The sequence below is a fragment of the Chanodichthys erythropterus genome, chromosome 11 (assembly GCF_024489055.1).
Source record: "Chanodichthys erythropterus isolate Z2021 chromosome 11, ASM2448905v1, whole genome shotgun sequence".
Taxonomy (NCBI): Eukaryota; Metazoa; Chordata; class Actinopteri; order Cypriniformes; family Xenocyprididae; genus Chanodichthys; species Chanodichthys erythropterus.
The window spans coordinates 58,051,025-58,070,171 of record NC_090231.1 but is presented as its reverse complement, the minus strand read 5'-3'; the positions used below and the strand labels follow the sequence as shown (position 1 = coordinate 58,070,171).

At 37.1% G+C, this 19,147-nt stretch overlaps 1 protein-coding gene across 4 annotated transcripts in view; it reads left to right on the top strand.

Annotated features, from left to right (window-relative positions):
- Positions 1-1,592: 1,592 nt before the first annotated feature.
- ankrd11 (ankyrin repeat domain 11) overlaps positions 1,593-19,147 on the top strand; it is a 134,084-nt gene continuing 116,529 nt past the window's right edge. For 2 of the 4 annotated variants that reach the window (XM_067400216.1, XM_067400213.1), the window contains exon 1: positions 6,530-7,283. The gene's annotated coding sequence lies outside the window, so the exon portion shown is untranslated. Of the gene's footprint in view, positions 6,265-6,529; positions 7,284-19,147 lie in introns of those variants that run through there. The other 2 variants (XM_067400215.1, XM_067400214.1) reach the window with 2 other exon arrangements.

Below are 19,147 nucleotides of genomic sequence, written 5' to 3'. Positions count from 1 at the left end.
CAGTAGTGTACGTTTTAATCATACATGCTCATCTTGAACTAGCTCTCTTCTTCTTCTTCTCTATTAGAATTCCAGTAGTGTAGACGCTGCTATTACTGCCCTCCAAAGGTCAAAGTTTGAACTAAATTGTCATACACAATATGCTAGTGCAAGTATATAACAATTAGTTCAAACTTTGACCTGTGGAGGGCAGTAATACACTTAGCAGTGTCTACACTGCTAGAATTAAAATAGAGAAGAAGAAGAGAGCTAGTTCAAGATGAGCATTTATGGGTAAAACCAAAGACTATAGAATAACAAGACGTGTCACTCGTTTTGTTTTGAATGGGAGAAAGTGTAATGCGCAATATGGTGGAATAAGTCCCGCCAAGAGCCAATTGCCGACTGGTAAAGTCATCGTGTCACTTCAGCGGCCGTTAGAATCACCGGTTTCTATAGAAACAGTCAGACGCGCTTCAGAAGAGACGCGCATTTAGGTCTGCGCATGCGCATTAGCTTGATCTGAAAAAAATAGATAGTTTTTTTTGTCATGATTCAAGCGTTTAGAAACTAAATTTATGAGTCGGTTGTTGTTAGATTTCATTGGTGATTTCAAATATCAAATTTAATCGTAAGGTTGACGAACAGTTTTAGAGAATCTGATGTTTCCCCATTCAAAGAGATAGGAGCTGCATGATGCCCAGGATGATGCGTGTGCAGCTCGCGGAGAGGGACGTCATCCGTGTGCGCCAGCAGTCTGTGAGCCGGTCGAAAGGAGCGACGCGTGACAAACAAACTTTAAACAGTGAATATATCATCTAACAGTGATTGTGATACTGAAGGAAAAGAATAGGATTTGTGAGTATTGTGAAGAACTTGTGGGAATATCGACCGACGGCCTGTATAGGTCCGGAACGATATTGTCAGAAGGTTCTTGGCAATCTCATATAATATGGCAGGAAGAGGGATGGAAGTTGATAGTGATAGTATAGAAGAAAGTGAGGAAGATGGTCGAAGGGAAAGTGAGTGGATTGAAATGATGAAAGATAGAAAGGAAAAAGGCCGGAAAAGAAGAAAAGAAGATACTTCCAGCATAGGAGAGTCAGAGAATGAGGGAAGAGAACCTAGGAAAGTAGGAGAGGAGTCATTGAATATAGTAGTTAGATTTGAGAATGAAGGGGGGTGTTAAAAAGATGGATCCGATTAAGCTGACAAATATCATAAGAGGACAGGTTGGGGAAGTAAAATATGCAAGAGTATTAGGAGATGGGAATCTGCTAATAGGATGTAATACTGAAGTGCAAATAGACAAAGCAAAGAAAATGGCAAACATTGGGAAAGTCAAAATTGTTAAGGTAGTGAGAGTTGGGGAGAAAAGAAGCAGTGGTAGTAAAGGAGTGATTTATGGGGTTCCTCTAAATGTTAAGATGAAGGATTTAGAAGAGCATGTGATAGCAACAAATAACAGGGTGAGGAGCGCAAAAAGAATGGTTAGAGGTGTAGAGAAAAAAGAAACTGAGAATATCCTTATTGAATTTGAGGAAAAAGTGCTTCCAAAAAGAGGTGTATTTTGGTTTTCTAAAATACAGTGTAAGGGAATACTATCTAAAGCCCACAAGATGCTATAATTGCCAAGAATTTGGACATGTAGCAAAAGTATGTAAGGGAAAAAGGAAGTGTGCTAGATGCGGGGGGGACCATGATTATGGAAAGTGTGGAGAGGGAGTAAGACCAAAATGTTGCAGTTGTGGAGGAAGCCATAGTGTTGCATACTGGGGATGTGAAGTATATAAAAAAGAAGTGGAGGTGCATCAAATTAAAGTAAGAGAAAAAGTATCATATGCTGATGCTGTAAAGCTGGCAGGACAGGAAAAGCAAAGAACAGGGGGAAGTATCAGAGAGCAAGCAGTGATGAAAGAAAATCAAGTTAAGAAGACATGGATGGAAAAGAAGAAATTAGTGACGTTCATAGCAGGGGTGATAAATGCAACATTTGAAATCAAATCAAAAACAGAGAGGATTCAGATTATTGTTAAAGCAGCTGAGCATCATTTGAATATGATAGGGTTAAAATGGGAGGAGGTAAATGAGGAATTGAGAATGCAGGCCAGTCAAGAGACGATATGTGGTGGCTGTTAATTGTGTTAATACTACAGTGGAATGCGAGAAGCTTGATTGCAAATGGACAGGATTTTAAAAAGTTTGTACTAAGTAGAAAGGAAAGACCAGATATAATATGTGTTCAGGAGACCTGGCTAAAGCCAAGATTAGATTTTATATTGTATGGTTATGTTGCAGTGAGGCGGGATAGGGGAGAGGGTGGTGGAGGAGGATGTGTTACCTTTATAAAACAGGGAATATCATATAGAATAATAGAGGTTGGAGGAGAACAGGAGTATGTTGTAGTGAAAGTGTGGATAAAGGAAAAAGTAGTAGTAATTGTTAATTTTTATAATCCATGCGAGAGGTTAGACCTTAAAAATCTAGAGGAAATAGTAAGTCAGAATAAGGGTAATGTTGTATGGTGTGGTGATTTTAATGGGCACAATACGTTATGGGGTAGTGAAAGAACAGATAATAATGGTCAGATTATAGAGGAGTTATTAGATGAGATGAATCTAGTATGTCTAAATGATGGCAGAGGTACAAGAGTGGATGTTCGGACGGGGAAAGAATCAGTCCTTGACCTCACATTAGTGTCAAGTAATATGGCAATAAAATGTAATTGGACAGTACATCAAGAAGGAACTGTTGGAAGTGATCATTATCCAATCTGGTGCAAGATAAATATGGAAGTTCAACTGGAAAAAGTCAAAATGAGTGCAAAATGGAAGTTTGAAAAGGCAGATTGGAAGAAATTTCAGGAAATAAGTAGTGTATACTTTAGTCAGATAGATAGTGAAGATGATATAATAAAATTAGATGAGAAAATTAAACAGGGGATAAAATTGGCTGCAATTGAATCTATCCCTAGGAGTAGTGAAAATGGAAAGAGGAAAGTAATGCCTTGGTGGGATGATAGATGCAAGGAAGCAGTAAGGAACAGGAATAGGGCATTTAAATTATTAAAAAGATTTCATAATTTTGAGTATCTAATTAGGTATAAGAAAGCGCAAGCAGTTGTGAGGCGGATAATAAGAAGGGCAAAAAGAGAATATTGGGAGGAGTATTGCAATACAATTGGCAATGAAACGCAGATAGGAGAAGTATGGAAGATGATAAAAAGAATGGGAGGAGATAGGAAAGAATGGAATTATCCAGTGTTGATTGAGGGAAATGAGACAGCGGTAACAAATAAAGAGAAAGTGGAGTTATTGGCAAGAGTTTTTGCAAAGATAAATAGCTCTAATAATTTGTCTGAAGAAGGAAGGAAAGGTAGGGAAAAAACAAAATTGGAAAATACGAGTGTGTTATGTAGGAAAAATAATTATGATGAAGTGATGGATGCTCCGTTTAGCATGGGAGAGTTAAAGAGAGCTCTGGAGAAAGCTAGAAACACAGCTCCTGGTAAAGATGAAGTATGCTATTGCATGATAAATCACTTAAGTGAAGAAAGTCTTGAGAAATTATTAATACTATATAATAAAGTATGGGAAGAAGGCAGTATACCAGGAAGCTGGAAAGAGGCAACAATTATACCAATAAAAAAGCCAGGAAAGGATGATAGTAGACCAGGAAATTATAGACCTATAGCTTTGACATCACATGTTTGTAAAATAATGGAGCGTATGATAAATGAGAGGTTAATGCACTTCTTGGAAAGTAGAAATATTATAACTGCAAATCAAAGTGGATTTAGAAAAGGAAGAGGTACGATGGACCCAATAATATGTCTAGAGGATGAAGTGAGGAAAGCCCAAATAAATAAAGAAACAGTGGTAGCAGTATTCTTTGATGTTGAAAAGGCATATGACATGCTGTGGAAAGAGGGGCTTTTAATTAAAATGCATCTAATGGGTATTGGAGGGAAAACGTTTAACTGGATTATGGATTTCCTTGATAGAAGAATGATTCAAGTGAAGATGGGTGTAGAGGTATCTAAACAGTATGTAGTAGAGAATGGAACACCTCAAGGAAGTGTTCTAAGTCCTACGCTGTTTTCCATTATGATTAATGACATTTTTTCAAATATACCAACAGATATGGGTAGGTCATTGTTTGCCGATGATGGTGCATTATGGAAAAGAGGAAGAAATATTGAGTATTTAGTGAGGAAAGTGCAAGAGGGAATAAATCAAGTGGAAAGTTGGGGTGTAAAATGGGGTTTTAAATTTTCAATCGATAAGACTAAAGTTATGTTTTTTACAAAGAAAAAGGTTGGAGGGAATCAGCTGAAGTTGTATGGAAATTGTTTAGAAAATGTTGAGTGCTTTCGGTTCCTAGGAGTTTATTTTGACAAAAAATTAACGTGGAAACAACATGTATTGTATACAGTTGATATGTGCAGGAAAGTAATAAATGTTATGAGATGTCTTTCAGGTTTAAAATGGGGAGCTAATTTCACAGCTTTGAAATATATTTATATAGCAATGATAAGATCAAGGATGGATTATGGCTGTGCTGTATATAGATCAGCATCAAAGTCTATGTTAGCAAAATTAGATGTAGTGCAAGCTAGAGCTTTAAGAATTTGTTTAGGGGCAGTAAAAACAACACCAATATGTGCAATGCAGGTGGAAGCTGGGGAAATGCCCTTGGGGCTACGCAGACTACAGTTAGCAGCCAATTATTGGATTAATATTAGAGGGCATGGGGAATATCATCCAGTGAAAAAGGTCTTGCAGTTAAGTTGGGAGAAGGAGAAAGTGTATACAGAAAGCTTTGGTTGGACAGGACACCAAATAGCAAAAGATGTAGGAATATACAATAGAGAATTTGAGGAAACTGTAATATGGCCAATTAAACCAGTATGGGTTTTAGAGTGTACAGAGGTAGATTTAGAGCTATTAAAGGCTAAGCAATGTGATAGGACATCGGATATAGTAGAAGAATACCATAGATATGTAGAGTATAAATATAAGAACTGTATTCAGATCTTTACAGATGGATCTAAAGAAGCAAATACCACTGGTTTAGGAATTAGTGTACCAAAGTGTAAAGTGGATTTTAGTAAAAGAACGTCTGATTTTTTAAGTGTATATGCTGTAGAATTAGTTGCTATTTTAGTAGCAATAGAATGGATTGTAGAAAGTGGCGCCAACAAGTTTTTAGTGTGTAGTGACTCTGTATCCGCTCTTTCGAGCATTAAATCAGGTGCAGCTAGAAACCATAAAGGATTGATCTATGATATTTTATTTATTTTTACAACAGCAGTTAGGCAGGGGAAGAGTATTGTTTTTATGTGGGTTCCGGCTCATTCAGGTATTGTGGGTAATGAAAGGGCAGATAAGTTGGCAAAAATGGCAACTAAAAAGGAAAATATTGAAATCAATATTAGGTTATCTAAGTCAGAGGGAAAGAGCATAGTGTGGAAAGAAATAATGAACAAGTGGCAGCAACAGTGGCAGAATGAAACAAAAGGGAGACATTTATATTCAATACAAAATAGAGTTGGTGTGTCAAAAGATAATGGTATGAGTAGGAAAGAGCAAGTCATTTTAAGTAGAATAAGAATGGGGCATAGCAATCTTAATGGTACTTTACATATTATGGGAAAACACCCAACAGGAATGTGCACACATTGTCAGGAGTATGAGACAATTGAGCATGTTTTAATATCTTGTGGAAGGTTTAATCAAGAGAGGCAAGAAATGATGACTCAGCTACAGAATTTAGGAGGTGTAGGAGCAAGTGTTAAAGGTATTTTAGAGTGTGCAGAGAAACAAAAAGGCAGGAAATATTTATTAGATTTTTTAAAAGAAACTGGATTGGAGAAGAGAATATAGTATAAAGAGAATTTAATACAGTAGGTGGCAGTAATGCAACAAACTGGATGCCAGCTGCCGTAAAAACCCAAAGAAGAAGAAGAAGAAGAAGATGCCCAGGATGCCCGAGAGGCGTTTCAAAGATGGCCGCCGAGTGAAATGACTTGTCTTAAAGGGACTTTGGTAAAACATATAGAAGTTTTGTTTTTTTTAGAAAATGAGTGATGGTTTCTCTAGATAAGACTCTTATTCCTCGTCTGGTGTCGTTTAAAGCTCTTTGAAACTGTAATTTTGACCTTCAACCGTTTGGAGGCCATTGAAGTCCACTATATGGAGAATAATCCTGGAATGTTTTCATCAAAAACCTTCATTTCTTTTCGACTGAAGAAAGAAAGACATGAACATCTTGGATGACATGGGGGTGAGTAAATGATCAGGAAATTTTAATTTGAAAGTGAACTACTCCTTTAAGTGTGTTATTTCAGATGTCTCCGTGTTGTGATTGTGGCAAGGAAATATCCCAGAAAAGTAATTCCAGGCTCTTCACAGCAGAGGGAGCCATTGCGTTATTCTGCTCTGCAATAAATCGGTCTCACAAGCTTATGACGTCAAAGCGAAATTAAAACAAAAAGCAACACATCTAATAAACAACAGTCAATGAAAGCAGCACGTGCTTTACGATCAGTCATCGGCAAGCAGTTTATAACTCGAACAAGCTTTAGATTTTAGTATAGATGCGTTTCGCTTGCTTCAGATCTGTCTGAATTAAGACTGGACAACAGTATCTTAAAAACCTCACTCAACTTTGCTACATATATACATCCACACAGGTTCTCCATTTTCCTCTCACCTAAATGGAGCTCGCAAAAACATGCCACTGTCTACGCCATTTTGGCTCGAGGTCGCCAAAGAAAACAACATGGAAGCTTCCTTCGGAAGAGCCACAATGGCGCCAGTTTCACCGTTGCAACGGGGAACAAACAGTGACCGCCCATTCGCGTCAGCCTATCACAATCCGCGTATCAACTCCTCGCGTCCGCTCTTCGTCAGCGCGAGTCAAAGGCCGATCGAAACGGTTCGGAAGGAGTCGGACGTGGAGGATTAACTTGAAGCGGAATTTTATTTTTACACCTGAAATCAAGCCAAATCAGCAAACTTTACGTTACTGAGACCCGTGGACTTTTAAAGGGACGGATGGAGAGTTCATAACCCTTTCCTCTACCAGTTTATCGGAGAGATTTTAATCATCGCATTTTTTGGAGGAGGTAATCAGTGATTAGCTTAGCACGCTGGCGCGAGCGCGGACTGAGATGAGCGTCGCGCGCCTCGGATGTTCCCGCATCGGAGCTTGCTGAAGCAGAAGGCCTCAAATGGGAAAAACAAGCATCGGGAAGGAATACCAAGTATGATTTTGTAGATGTAGCTCACGTTTTAAAGAAGGTAAGCTTTTTAAAATAGCTCTGTCCTCTTTTAGAAGCCATTTGGTATCGGAAAACCGTCTGCACGTCCTCTCAGGCGTCGACTTTCACGGTTAGCCCGCTAACGGCTTTAGCCCCGCTGCTAACGGGAGTTTGTGTCCCTCCCCCACCCTGAAGTCGAGGAAATGTTTGCGTATTGCTGAAAATCTCTGTCTATTTTGTTAGGCTGTGCATATAGATTCATTCCAGGCCTATAATGGGGGAGGTTTGTAATCACTGAAGCTGGAGAAATGAAAATAATCCTCGTCATGTTGTCGCTCTCTCTCTGGGAATCGGATACGGCCAGACAGGCTCAGCTGCCCTGCAGAAATCAGCCTCTGGGATGGGCAGCTTAATATATGTGTTTCAAGGGCAAATATTGTTGACTTCACATTGATTTTATGTGCTGATATAGTTGCAGGGATTATGGAGATATCTATAATAAGAATTTGCGTTGGTTTATAAATATTAGATCACTGCAACACTCTGTTATGATGATTAGTTGGCAATATGAATTCAGTTTTGGGTTGGTTGTCAATTCCTATATGCTTAACTGAAGAATTTGACTCTGTCAATAAACAAAACATGTACTTTTATAACATAATATCATAAAGATTTCACACAGGGTCAGTGAAGGCAGATGCAGTGCTGCAATCATACTATATTACCACAGAAAATGCATATTAAATGTCTTATTTTTGATTCAGGACAACAACATGAAAGTACTCTTAATAACATAACATCATGAAGATTTCACCTAGGGTCAGTGAAGGCATCATATCACCACAGAAAATGCATATTTTAAATGTCTTATTTTGGATTCAGGACCACAGCATGAGAGTACTTTTATAACATTATATTATAAAGATTTCACCCAGGGTCAGTGAAGGCATCAAATCACCACAAATAATGCATATTAAATGTCTTATTTTTGATTCAGGACCACAGCATGAAAAGTATCTTCTATGTGGTGTGAGCCAAGGCTCTGAAACACATTTGGCTGATGTGCTTGTTTAGGCATTTAGTGTTGTGATTGTTTACTTCAGAGAGGAGTTGCACTGAAGCAATGCTTCTCTAAAGGGTGATCTGGAGGATCTGTGAAAGTTTGTGTTGAAGTAAACAGAGCTGGTGCAGTGGAAGAACACTGCGGCGGTGTTGGGGCGTTAGCACACTCTCTCTCCCTCTCTTCTTCACGTATTCTGCTGCCACTTCACATCCCTCCCTTCCTCACGTTTGTTTAATTCTTCTGAGTACAACTTTTACGCAACCGTAAAACTCTTGTTAGACTGTTTACCAGAAGATGGTTTAAGAGCACTAATCGGGATTTACCTGAAGATCCGTAGGTGTGAGGTTGTCAGGCCTGTGTGTCTAGAGTTATTGTTTGGCAGAGAGGGGAAATGGACTTTTGCTTGGGGTGTGGGGTCAGGAATGCTTTTACTGGGAGTTTCAGAAAGCTTTTCCTTGCATTTATGATGGCAGTCACACTTGATCCTAATTATTTGCTCTGCCTCTCTCACTGCAGCCTTTTGAAGGCTAATTCTGTGACTCATGGAACATGCTTTGCTTGGTCCCCATATTTAGGTCTGCAAAGACTTGATGTTTTTTGACCCAGCATTCCTCATCAGCGTTACTCTTTGCTAACATGAACGGTTCCTTAAGGATGGCGCATTAATAATGTTCTACCTCAAAACGAGTATTTTGTAAACGTATGTGAATGTGCTTCCAGGCCAATTGGTTTGTAGTTGTCTAATAGTTTGGAGGCAGCTGTTCTTTGAGTGCTTTGATTGTTACTAGTTAGTGTCTACATGATGATTTGAGCTTTGGTGTTCTCAGGGTTCAAGTGGGAAATCTTGAAATATCAGGAAAAAGAGTCATTTCCAGGCCTGGGGGAAAAAAACAAAAAACAAAAAAATTGGAAATTATATGTCTGCAAAATATCTCTCAGGATGTTATCTTATTTGCGACTGGGTCTCGGCAAGAAAATCACGGTACAGAGGTACTGTTACTTATCACAATATGTGTCATTATTGACCTAGTTTTCAGAATTTATTGAATATTATATGCAGTGTTGTTGCTAATTATAGGCAGTATCGTATGAAGAGTTTGGTTCCAAAATGCAATAAACAGCATTTAAAAAACTGAGTTTCCGCCAAAATCAGTATTGTATCTGGTCGGTATTGAAAAGTCATTTATTAATCTTGCACAAAATGCGATGTCCATCGTGTTATTGTCATGTTTTCTCCCTTTCTTTCCAAAACGCGACAAACGCCAGTCTCCTTTTTCTGCAGAATGCGATATATCCGCTCAACCAATCACAGCGCACCATTCCACACACTGTAAACAGTAATGGTGGCGCTCTGAATACACCCGGCATCCTAGTTTTCCTTATCTACTTTGTGCTTTGTGGTCAACAAAAACAGAAAAAATTTAATAATTTTGACGGCATTGATGAACCTGTGGTGGTTTCTGCGGTGGGGAAGAAACGCAAGTCATCGAAATGTAATAATTTACATTGAAGATGAGGCACTCGGTCAAGCTGTTGCCTGTTCCACGACAGCATCAAACTTCTGTCACGGTCCCCAAAACTGAATCATGAACAGTTTTTAAAAGCCGTTTTTAATACCAATGTGCTCGGCAAATGTGTTTATTTTAACTGTGCAGTGGCGCCAGATACTCTTTAATCAGTAACGGAGACACAATTAATTCATAGCATTAACAAGATGACTCGTTGAGTTCATTTTGGCAGCGGCGACTGAATGTATTTTTAGTCAAATGCCTGTATATAAGATTAATATTGTCAAAGTTCAGAGGCTGTCATATAAGTGAATCAACTTACTTTGTTGTGTATTTTCAATATGAAAAATAACTTTTATATTGATGGATTAATTGCATTTTGGAAAAAAAAATGTGTGAAAAATAATCTGTTTTATAATAAACCTTTGAAAATAGATTTGAATTTTTAATGTTTTATAACCAAAAGATGCTATGTGAAAGATTGAAACAGAAAATAGTGGTTTTCATCTTGCCATTTTCTTGGTAAAGAAAACACATTTTTACTCAAATTAGTCAGAATGGATTTATAGTGTTTTGGAACCAAACTCTTCATATGGTCTTCAGGTTATACAGTAGTACAATATGTGTAATTTTTATTTGAAGAGTTCAGATGCAAAAACCTCTAAGGCCGTGTCCACCAAAGCTGAAAACGCTAGACGCTCTGCTAAAAAACGCCTAGTGTGAGCACTCAGTACTTCAGAGTGAAAAAGATGCTCAGCGCCTTGTTACGCTCCTGGGGTTTAAAAAACGTGGCACTCCCATTGAAACAATTGGACAAGTACGCTTAGCCGCTTGAAAAAACGCTTTAGTGGACACGTGGCCAAAGTCCATCTGACATGTTTTCTTTTAAATTAGCATTTTTTTTGTAATCAGGCTCTGAAGTGTAGGTTCAGTAATTTCACTTTAATGTAAATGGAAAGGTTATTGGTCAGTTACTGAAATGCCTTATTTTAAATAATGTCACTTTAGTCAATACATTGGTATTTAACAAATTTGACTCTTTTGCTGCAAAACCAGTTATGTCCATGTGTTTTTTTCCCATAACTCTTAAGTCCACCTCTTTGGACAACAAGATGTATTAAAATGTCCGATTCTGTCAGTTTTACAGCAGCAAAAGGAACACTTTTGTTTTTTCATGAAATCCTGTCATTGTAATGATGGACAAAACGTGATTTAAAAAAAAAAAAACTTGTTAAAAGCAGCTCATACACATATCGACATTCATTGTGAAATCATGCGATTCGATTTACGTGTTCCGATTTGTTCTTCTGTGGATTTAGAGGCATCACTAACAAAGGGAAGTGGTGTTTAGTGGTTTCTGCCAACGAACCGCTGTTTCTGAATGGGCTGATGCTGGGACTTAGCAGATTCGAAGCGAAAGTATTTGATGAACACATACTGTGTGCAGAGAGCATTCGCTCAATAAAATAATTATCGAATTTTTGACGGTGGTGGTGTTTAGCGGCCTTTGCATCTGAACTCTTCATTTGAACATTGGGAGTTCTCCCAACAGGTACAATATTTTGCATTGTTTACTTGTAAATCTTCTAAGCCCAGAAATTGTAGTGTACCCACTGTAATAAATTCAAACAAATAGGGATGCACCGGTCATGATTTTTATTGGTTGATTCCAATTATTATTATTTTTTTACTGGCAAATTAACCGTTTTCAATACTGGTTGCTGATCCTGCCCTTCAAGCAAATTTATTTGCTTTATAACCGGCCAAACTGGCCTTAAACGACAACAACAACAAAAAATCTCTAGCTATTTGAAATTCGAGGCAACCACTGCATTTTAATCACAATCCAAACAAAGATGCTGCAGGCATGTAACATGAGCAGTTGTTTTTAAAGAAGGTTGATGGTATAATTTCAGGATTCAAAGCAAAAACAGAATGGTCTGACTTTAGATTTGTCAAATATTGCTACATAAGAGACACCTGAACAAAACAAAAACATCAGAAGGACTGAATGAAAATGCAAATTCACTCTCAGACAGTAGGTGGCACTTATGGAGGAGCAGTGATTTACTTTTCTTGGTTACCGCTGTAAACAAAGCAGCGCTGTGCTTATAAACAGAAGTCAGATCCCATCAGAGATGCATTATAAACTTCAATATTTATGTTTTTCTTCCAATATTTCGAGAATCGTGACAGTGAGGTTGTTGTTCCTTGTTCCTCTTTCTTCTCTCGTCTTTGCATCTGTCTTCAGCATGTTCCATTTCTGGCCTGTGTTGACGTCCTATTTACAGACTTTGTAATATTTCCACACAAATTACATTTTGGGAAATGACTGCAGTGCAGTTTGTGTGCAAGTCTGGAATAGAGATCGGCCAAAATAAGATGAAAATCAGATTCATGGCCATCTCTTCAAAGAAATCTTCACATTGCTGGTAAAATTAATCTTTTTTACATTTATAAAAACTGATAATAAGCAAGAAGCTTCTCCCAAAATCTAAAATGTAGAGATGTAGCTACTCTTCAACATTTCCAGCTTATGTTTTCCCATTAAAACAAGAAAAAAATCCTGTACTATCCCAAGTCCAGACATTAATGCGGAGCAGAGAATTTTTTATATGTGTAGACAGTTGTAGATGTTTAGATTGATTATGGTTCAGTTTGCTGGCAGATTTAGCAGCCTTGGGAATGAACGCAGGCTTGATGCATTACACTTTTCTTTGAGCAGAATATCACACCGGAGCTCTCTGAATTCAAACATGCTTGTTGTCAGTGGAGAGAGAGAGAGTGTGTGTGTGTGTGTGTGTGTGTGTGTGTGTGTGTGTGTGCGTGTGTGCACATAGCTGCATAATATTTCTGGGCAGAAAATTTCTATATTGTGTTTGTGTAAAACTGTGATTGGGAAATCTCTTGACATCCTCAATTGTTTACTTCTGGTTTTCTTTAGGCACATGTGGTATTCTATTCATAAACTTTAGAAGTCTTGCAAATCGTTTAAATGGTTTTTGTATTGAAATTAGTCGGTCTGAGTGTATTCAAATATCGGGTTTGTATGGTATATCAATATATATTTTTATAAACAATATAGAATGAAGCAATACCGTTTGGCAATATACAGTATTTTAATATTACAAGCACATCTGAAAAATGGTGGAGGACAGGGAGTGAGCTGCATAATCCTAAACATGTGACATATAGGCTACTTGTGCAGTTAAATTTGTGAGACTTGTTTTCCTCAGTGCAAAACTTTAATTTCACAGATATATTCTCTATCTGTAAATGTTAAAAATCATGCAAATATTTCCATTTTGCTGTCAGGAGTGGACAAGCCATGCATAAGCGAGTCTCTGCTAAACTTCAGTCTTTAGAGAAACAAGCGCCGCCACACCACACAGATAATAATTAAATAATTCTGACTGAAATATACTTTTTGCTGAAACAATTGTTGTTGGACATTAAATGTGCCATAAGTATATTTTTTATCATAGCAGTAACTGTAAAGTTTTACTGTTTTCGCAGCAGCTCTGTATATTTCTGTGGCATCGCTGTCGAAGAGTAATTAGCTGGTGAAGTGGATTTACTTATTGTTGAGTTAACGAAAGATATCATGAGCATTGTAATGTTTACGTATGATTATATTCACTATGTTTGTTTTCATAGCCTTCAATTGAACATTGTTTGTAGGACAACATTGGGCAGGATGCAAAATAACCTTTTTTTTAAAATACACTTTTAAAAACCTTATTCGTCAATGACCCATCTATACATTTCAATATAAAGGCTCATCTTGACCATGCAAATCCTCACAGACTTCATTTAACGACACTCTTATGCACATCAAACAGATGGAGTGCGGTAGAAAAGAAGCCCAGTTAATGTTGAATGCCAAAATATTTGTGTTAAAATATTTAATGTTGCAGCCCTACTCACTTAACAGAATTAAAGTGGATTTAGACTTATTTCCCCTCGGTTAGAAGTGCTATAGGTGGACTGTAGTAGTTTAGGCCGCTACTCACATGACATTATTGTGTGCTGGTTTCCTCTGGCCTTCCCCTTCCTCATTGCATAGTGTGTTAGTATCTGTAAACAGGAACGCTCACTCTCTACTCTCACGTTTCACTTCTCTCTTGCGGTGTAAATGTTTTATAGACCCCTCTATACTGCCATGTGAACCCCTCTGAATCCCTCTCTCTCCCTTTGGAAATGCACAAATGCATGCATCCACCCACAAACACCTGGGACGGGGCGCTTGATTTTTGGGGTTTGAATGTTTCTCAGCCTGACGCCTCTTCTCTTGGGCACAGGTTGTGCTTCCACTGCAGTGCGTTTGATAACATTTCTCCCCAACTCTCATACATCAAAGGAGACGCTTCTTTCTCCCCTGCTCTCTCCTTTGCCGCATTTCTTCTCTCTGTATATTATCACTCAGTGGTTTCTTTTGATCTTTCAGTATCAGCTCTTATTGAACCGAGGCTTATCTCTCTTAAACCTGGGTATAGGCATGATAGTATGCTTTTAGTCTACAGTACTGTTAAATCTTATCATAGCTTCATTACACAACAAAATATTTCCTTTCCTTGAATGTTAAATATAATATTAAAACAACAAACAAACAGAGTTGGGTGAACTTTATGTATTTTAAAAATACAACCCTATGACAACAAACTTGCAGAAATCTTATCATTAGAGACTGCAAACAACTCTCATGGACAAATCAAATACTAGAATGTGGTACACGAACAGTTGATTGGCCCTGCTTACTTCCACAGTATGGAGAATAGTCTTCCATAGTTTGGTTTGGAACAACTTGAGGGCGAGTAAGTGACAGAATTTTCATTTTTGGTTGAACTATCACTTTAATTTACTTATATTTCATTCACACGGAACAGGATAAACCTGTTTTGTATCTTAGTGATGAAACGGTTACCAGTTTGATGATAAACCATGATAAAATTCCTGACCGTTAGTATTGCGTTTCATATTTTAATGATTATAACTGTATTTGGTTACCGCAATTTGAAAAACACATGGTAAATAAGTAGGCTACTGTCCAGGTTTAAGCAAAGTTAGCAACATTCTCACGCAGGTGTAACATGCAGTGCAGGTTTCCTTTTGAGTGTAAACATGGGGAAAGCTGTGAGGTTTTACAAGAGTGCTGGGGGAAATTATATGAATGAACGAATTATAAAAACATCTCCGAAGGGGACTAGCCGTCTTCAAAAACCTTTCAATGGCATCTTCCCTATGTGTAATGCCTAATAAAGCAGTGTTTATAAGCGTAGATCTGGTTTGTTTATAGAGGTTACCAGGAAAGGCTCTATTCCTGCTGTTCCATAAGCGCCATCTACTGTCAGAGAGTGGAATTTCACATTTTCACTCAGCCTGTATGTCGTTTTTGTCAGAACAAAAATCGGATCGAATTTCTAGCATTTGTAAATAAGCTAATGTAAACATGAAACTGCAAATGAAAACAATTTAGATAATAACAGGGTTTTTCCTGGGTCAAAAATGGTCTTCAGTGGTGGCTGACAGATGTGGTTATCGACATAAACAGTAAAAAGTACCCTACCCGTGTTATCTGCAAGCCCAATACTGACAATAAATTACCTGCCACTCTCACTGTAATCCTTTCTTGCCCTCTTTGCAAAAAAATGTGATTTCATAGCTTTGTAAGAAAATGTTTCTTTGCTAGACCTGATCATAATTTTGGTGCATATCTTAATTAATAATCAATATTAAAAATTAGTATGAAAAAGTTTATTTGAACTAATAGTCTAATTTTCTACCATATACAATTAAATGCACCTAGCTAACAACTTGCTTTGTTCTGGTTTCACCTCACTCAAGTCTAAACTAACTGATTTTATAGGTAATTTACTACACATTGTCATATAAATAACCTGAAAATACTGTGGGTTAAGGCTAAATCTTACTAACCAGTCTTGCTAAATGGGGTAAGCACACTAACGTAGTAGCGTGTGCAATAATTGTCGTCTACGACAATATCATAAATGATGTGTGATCTGACATTATCGAGTTTGTCCTTTACTTTGCAAAAACTAAACAAAAACATGATTAGCGTTAGACTGCGCATGCTCATTTAGTGTGCACACTTTTACTGCATGATCTACTCTAGTAAAATATAGTACAAATTCCCCTGTAGGAGTATTTGTCTTTCAGGCTATATCATACGATAAAGTTAGGCAATCATCCATGTTATTTTCCAATTATCAGCACGATTGCAAATGTGATTGTTTTTATACAACAGTTTGATAAACAAAAAGATTTTAGACTCAATGTTGCCTGTATTGCTCTATTTCGTCAACGAAAATAGTTGCAAACAATCCCACAGCACTGTTTACGTCTCTGAGCAACACACAGTGGTGTTTTGTTACTGAGTAAATCAATCCTTTTTAACAACTCTGTTGAATGAATGATTCAATGACTCCTTAAGAAAGTCAAATGATTTGTTACTGAAATAATCAGCTATTTGGACGAATCGGTTGAATGAGTTACTCAAATGTCTCACTCATTAACAGTGACTTGCCACCAACTACTGGCAGTTTTAATTTCATATTTAAAGTGTTTTTAAAACATTATGCATTTGGAACTGCAGGTTAAATACATTTATGGCCCTCTGAGCTGCATTAAACAGTGTAAATGCATCTAAATGCCACTTCAGATGTTTTTCCTCTGCATTGAAAAGACAAATTTTGTTACTGATTTCATATGATTGGTAACTATAGTGTCTTCATATTCTAATTTAATTTATTAAATGTAAGAATGTGACAGTTACATTTAATTAGATAAGAAAAATCCATTTAAACTTATTGGAAAATTTAATTTTGGTCATGTTGTTAGTTTTTAGGGCAATTCCAGCGTTATGGACGTGACATTTGGAGTCAAAACTTGAAATATAAATGCTCAAAGAATGCATTTAATAGCAACATATTGAACCGTCTATTTATATATTCATAATCCCTTACTAAAGGAGTCCAGACATTAGAAAAATGTCAGTCTACTCAACTGTTTTATTTTTTAGATGAGGGAAATATACAGCGTTACGGACGTGACAAAAAAAGTCACTAAGTTTTGGGTGACAACATATTTTTTAAGAATTCTGTGAATTACATTGCGCAAACCAAAAGTAATACTGCCCACCGAATAAAGAAGGGTTGGCTCTCCACAGAGCATAAAATAATAATTTTATTTCATTTTTCGTGTTCGCATTAATGAGGAAAAAACAACGTTACGGATGTGACAGTTTTCCGTTACGGATGTGACCGGTCTGAAAGCGGCACAGAAGACTGGTTTAAAACTGCTTTAAAACTTTCACAGAGACCTCAAGCAAGCATGTACACCACCAAATATTGAAATCTGGGATACCAGTATGGTAAGACTCCACAATTGATCAACTTTTTACTAAACTTTATACAAATGTAACGTTATACTCTGTAGTGCAAAAGGTTATAGATTAGACCTATTTCTCATGTTGACAAGCATGTGCGTTGTTCAAGAATCAATTTAGAGACCATGATTTTCCTTCTTACAGAACTGCATGCTAAAATACATTGACAAATATTAATGTTTATCATAAAGCAGTTTAAAATCGCATGTTTTCCCCACAGTCAGGTGAACCGATTGACACTATTGCCAATCGCAATCATGTCAGTTTTATGTTTTGTGTATGAATGACCACACGGTTTTTTTCGTCTAGTTTTCAGAGTTTAAAGCGGAGTCTTGAGTCAAAATGATCAAACTTTATTTCAAGTCAAAATTATTGCAATCGTATTATTTTCATTTTGTTTGATCGCGCGGATTGTGATCATTATAGGCTAGGCTATTCATTTTTAACCAACAGGTAACGCGACATCCCAATTCCCGAGGGAAGTGTCCTATGAGACACAATGCTCTTCTATAAGTTGTACTGTATCATATAGGCCTACCTTTTGATGTTCATATTTCGTTCTCTGGCAAGAGGAAGAGAAGATCGATTCATGTGCGCCTGATCCGCCGCTTACAGGCGCTGCAGAAGCTAATCTGTCACACGCCGTAGGCTATTAAAGAGCGACATCTATTGTTTAATTTTTGAAAAAAAAAAATAATAAAATCGACTGAATTTGAAAGTTAAACCTTTTTCATATTAAAACTAACAAAGCACAAAGAGTATTGCGATTATTGGGTATGTTCTGATATGGTAAGCCTGAAACAGATGATAGCAATATAAAGAAGCAAACTCATAGGATTTAATATGAAGCGTCCGTAACGGTCACGTCCGTAACGCTTATTATGGTTGTTCACAGCAACGTAGTGAAATGAATTGTTGATCCTAATAAGCATAAACATAATTTAGCTTTGCATATAAAGTTTCAAGTTATTTGCATTTATAATTGTTATATGACATAAACTTAATCATTAAAACGTTACGGACGTGACAGAGCACTGAAGCGTCCTGACCTCTTTATTCTAGCCCTTATAAATTCATCAGGCAGTGCTGTTATGACTAAATGAGTGTATTTATTTCTCAGGCATGTATCCATCTTTCTACACAATGCTTACTGCTAAAATTAAAGTTTAAAAAATGGGGTCTTTGATCCCTTTTTTGAAAGCATGAAATATGGTTGGTTGAAAATTTAATTTAAGCATTGTTACTTACCACATATATTGTGGATAAACAAGGCAATTTTCTTAAAATTTCTGTTAGAGCACATTAATACAGTATATTACAGACCTAAATGGACAATTTAAAAAGGGTTTTGTTCTTTTGGTTAAAACTTTTTTTTTTCATAGTAAAGATGACCTTTGCGTGGAATTGCCCTTTAATGTTTATGCAAACAAAAAGTGCATGGTGTTAATTTAATTTGTTGTTTGTTTGTTTTAAATATAAAACTCAAATGAATACAGTGTGTATCAGTACTTTTCAAACATTCCCAGGCATTTTAACAATACCGTGATAATACTGATAACCGTGAGCATTTTGGTCACCATTATTGTATTTAAGAATTTCAGTTTATACCCTGTTGATCAAATGAAATTCAGCTGTAAATGAGCTGTGTATGGATGCAGAAGATTCACTGCTGTGGGCAGATGTGAGTAGCGTCTGGAACAAGGGAAGGGGGCGGGATTGGGCAGCAGGAGACGGCAGTTTTGATTGGATGTGTTGAAGACGGAGTAATACATCATCTGTACGAGCAGCACAGGCCGTTGTTAGCTTAATGTTCAGTTACATCAGAGATGTTATATCAGATCTGTGTGGTATTTTTTTGACATCAAAATAATTTTAGCCATTGAAAAAAAAATCTTACCTCAATTGCATTTCGTGTCCTCCAGAATCGG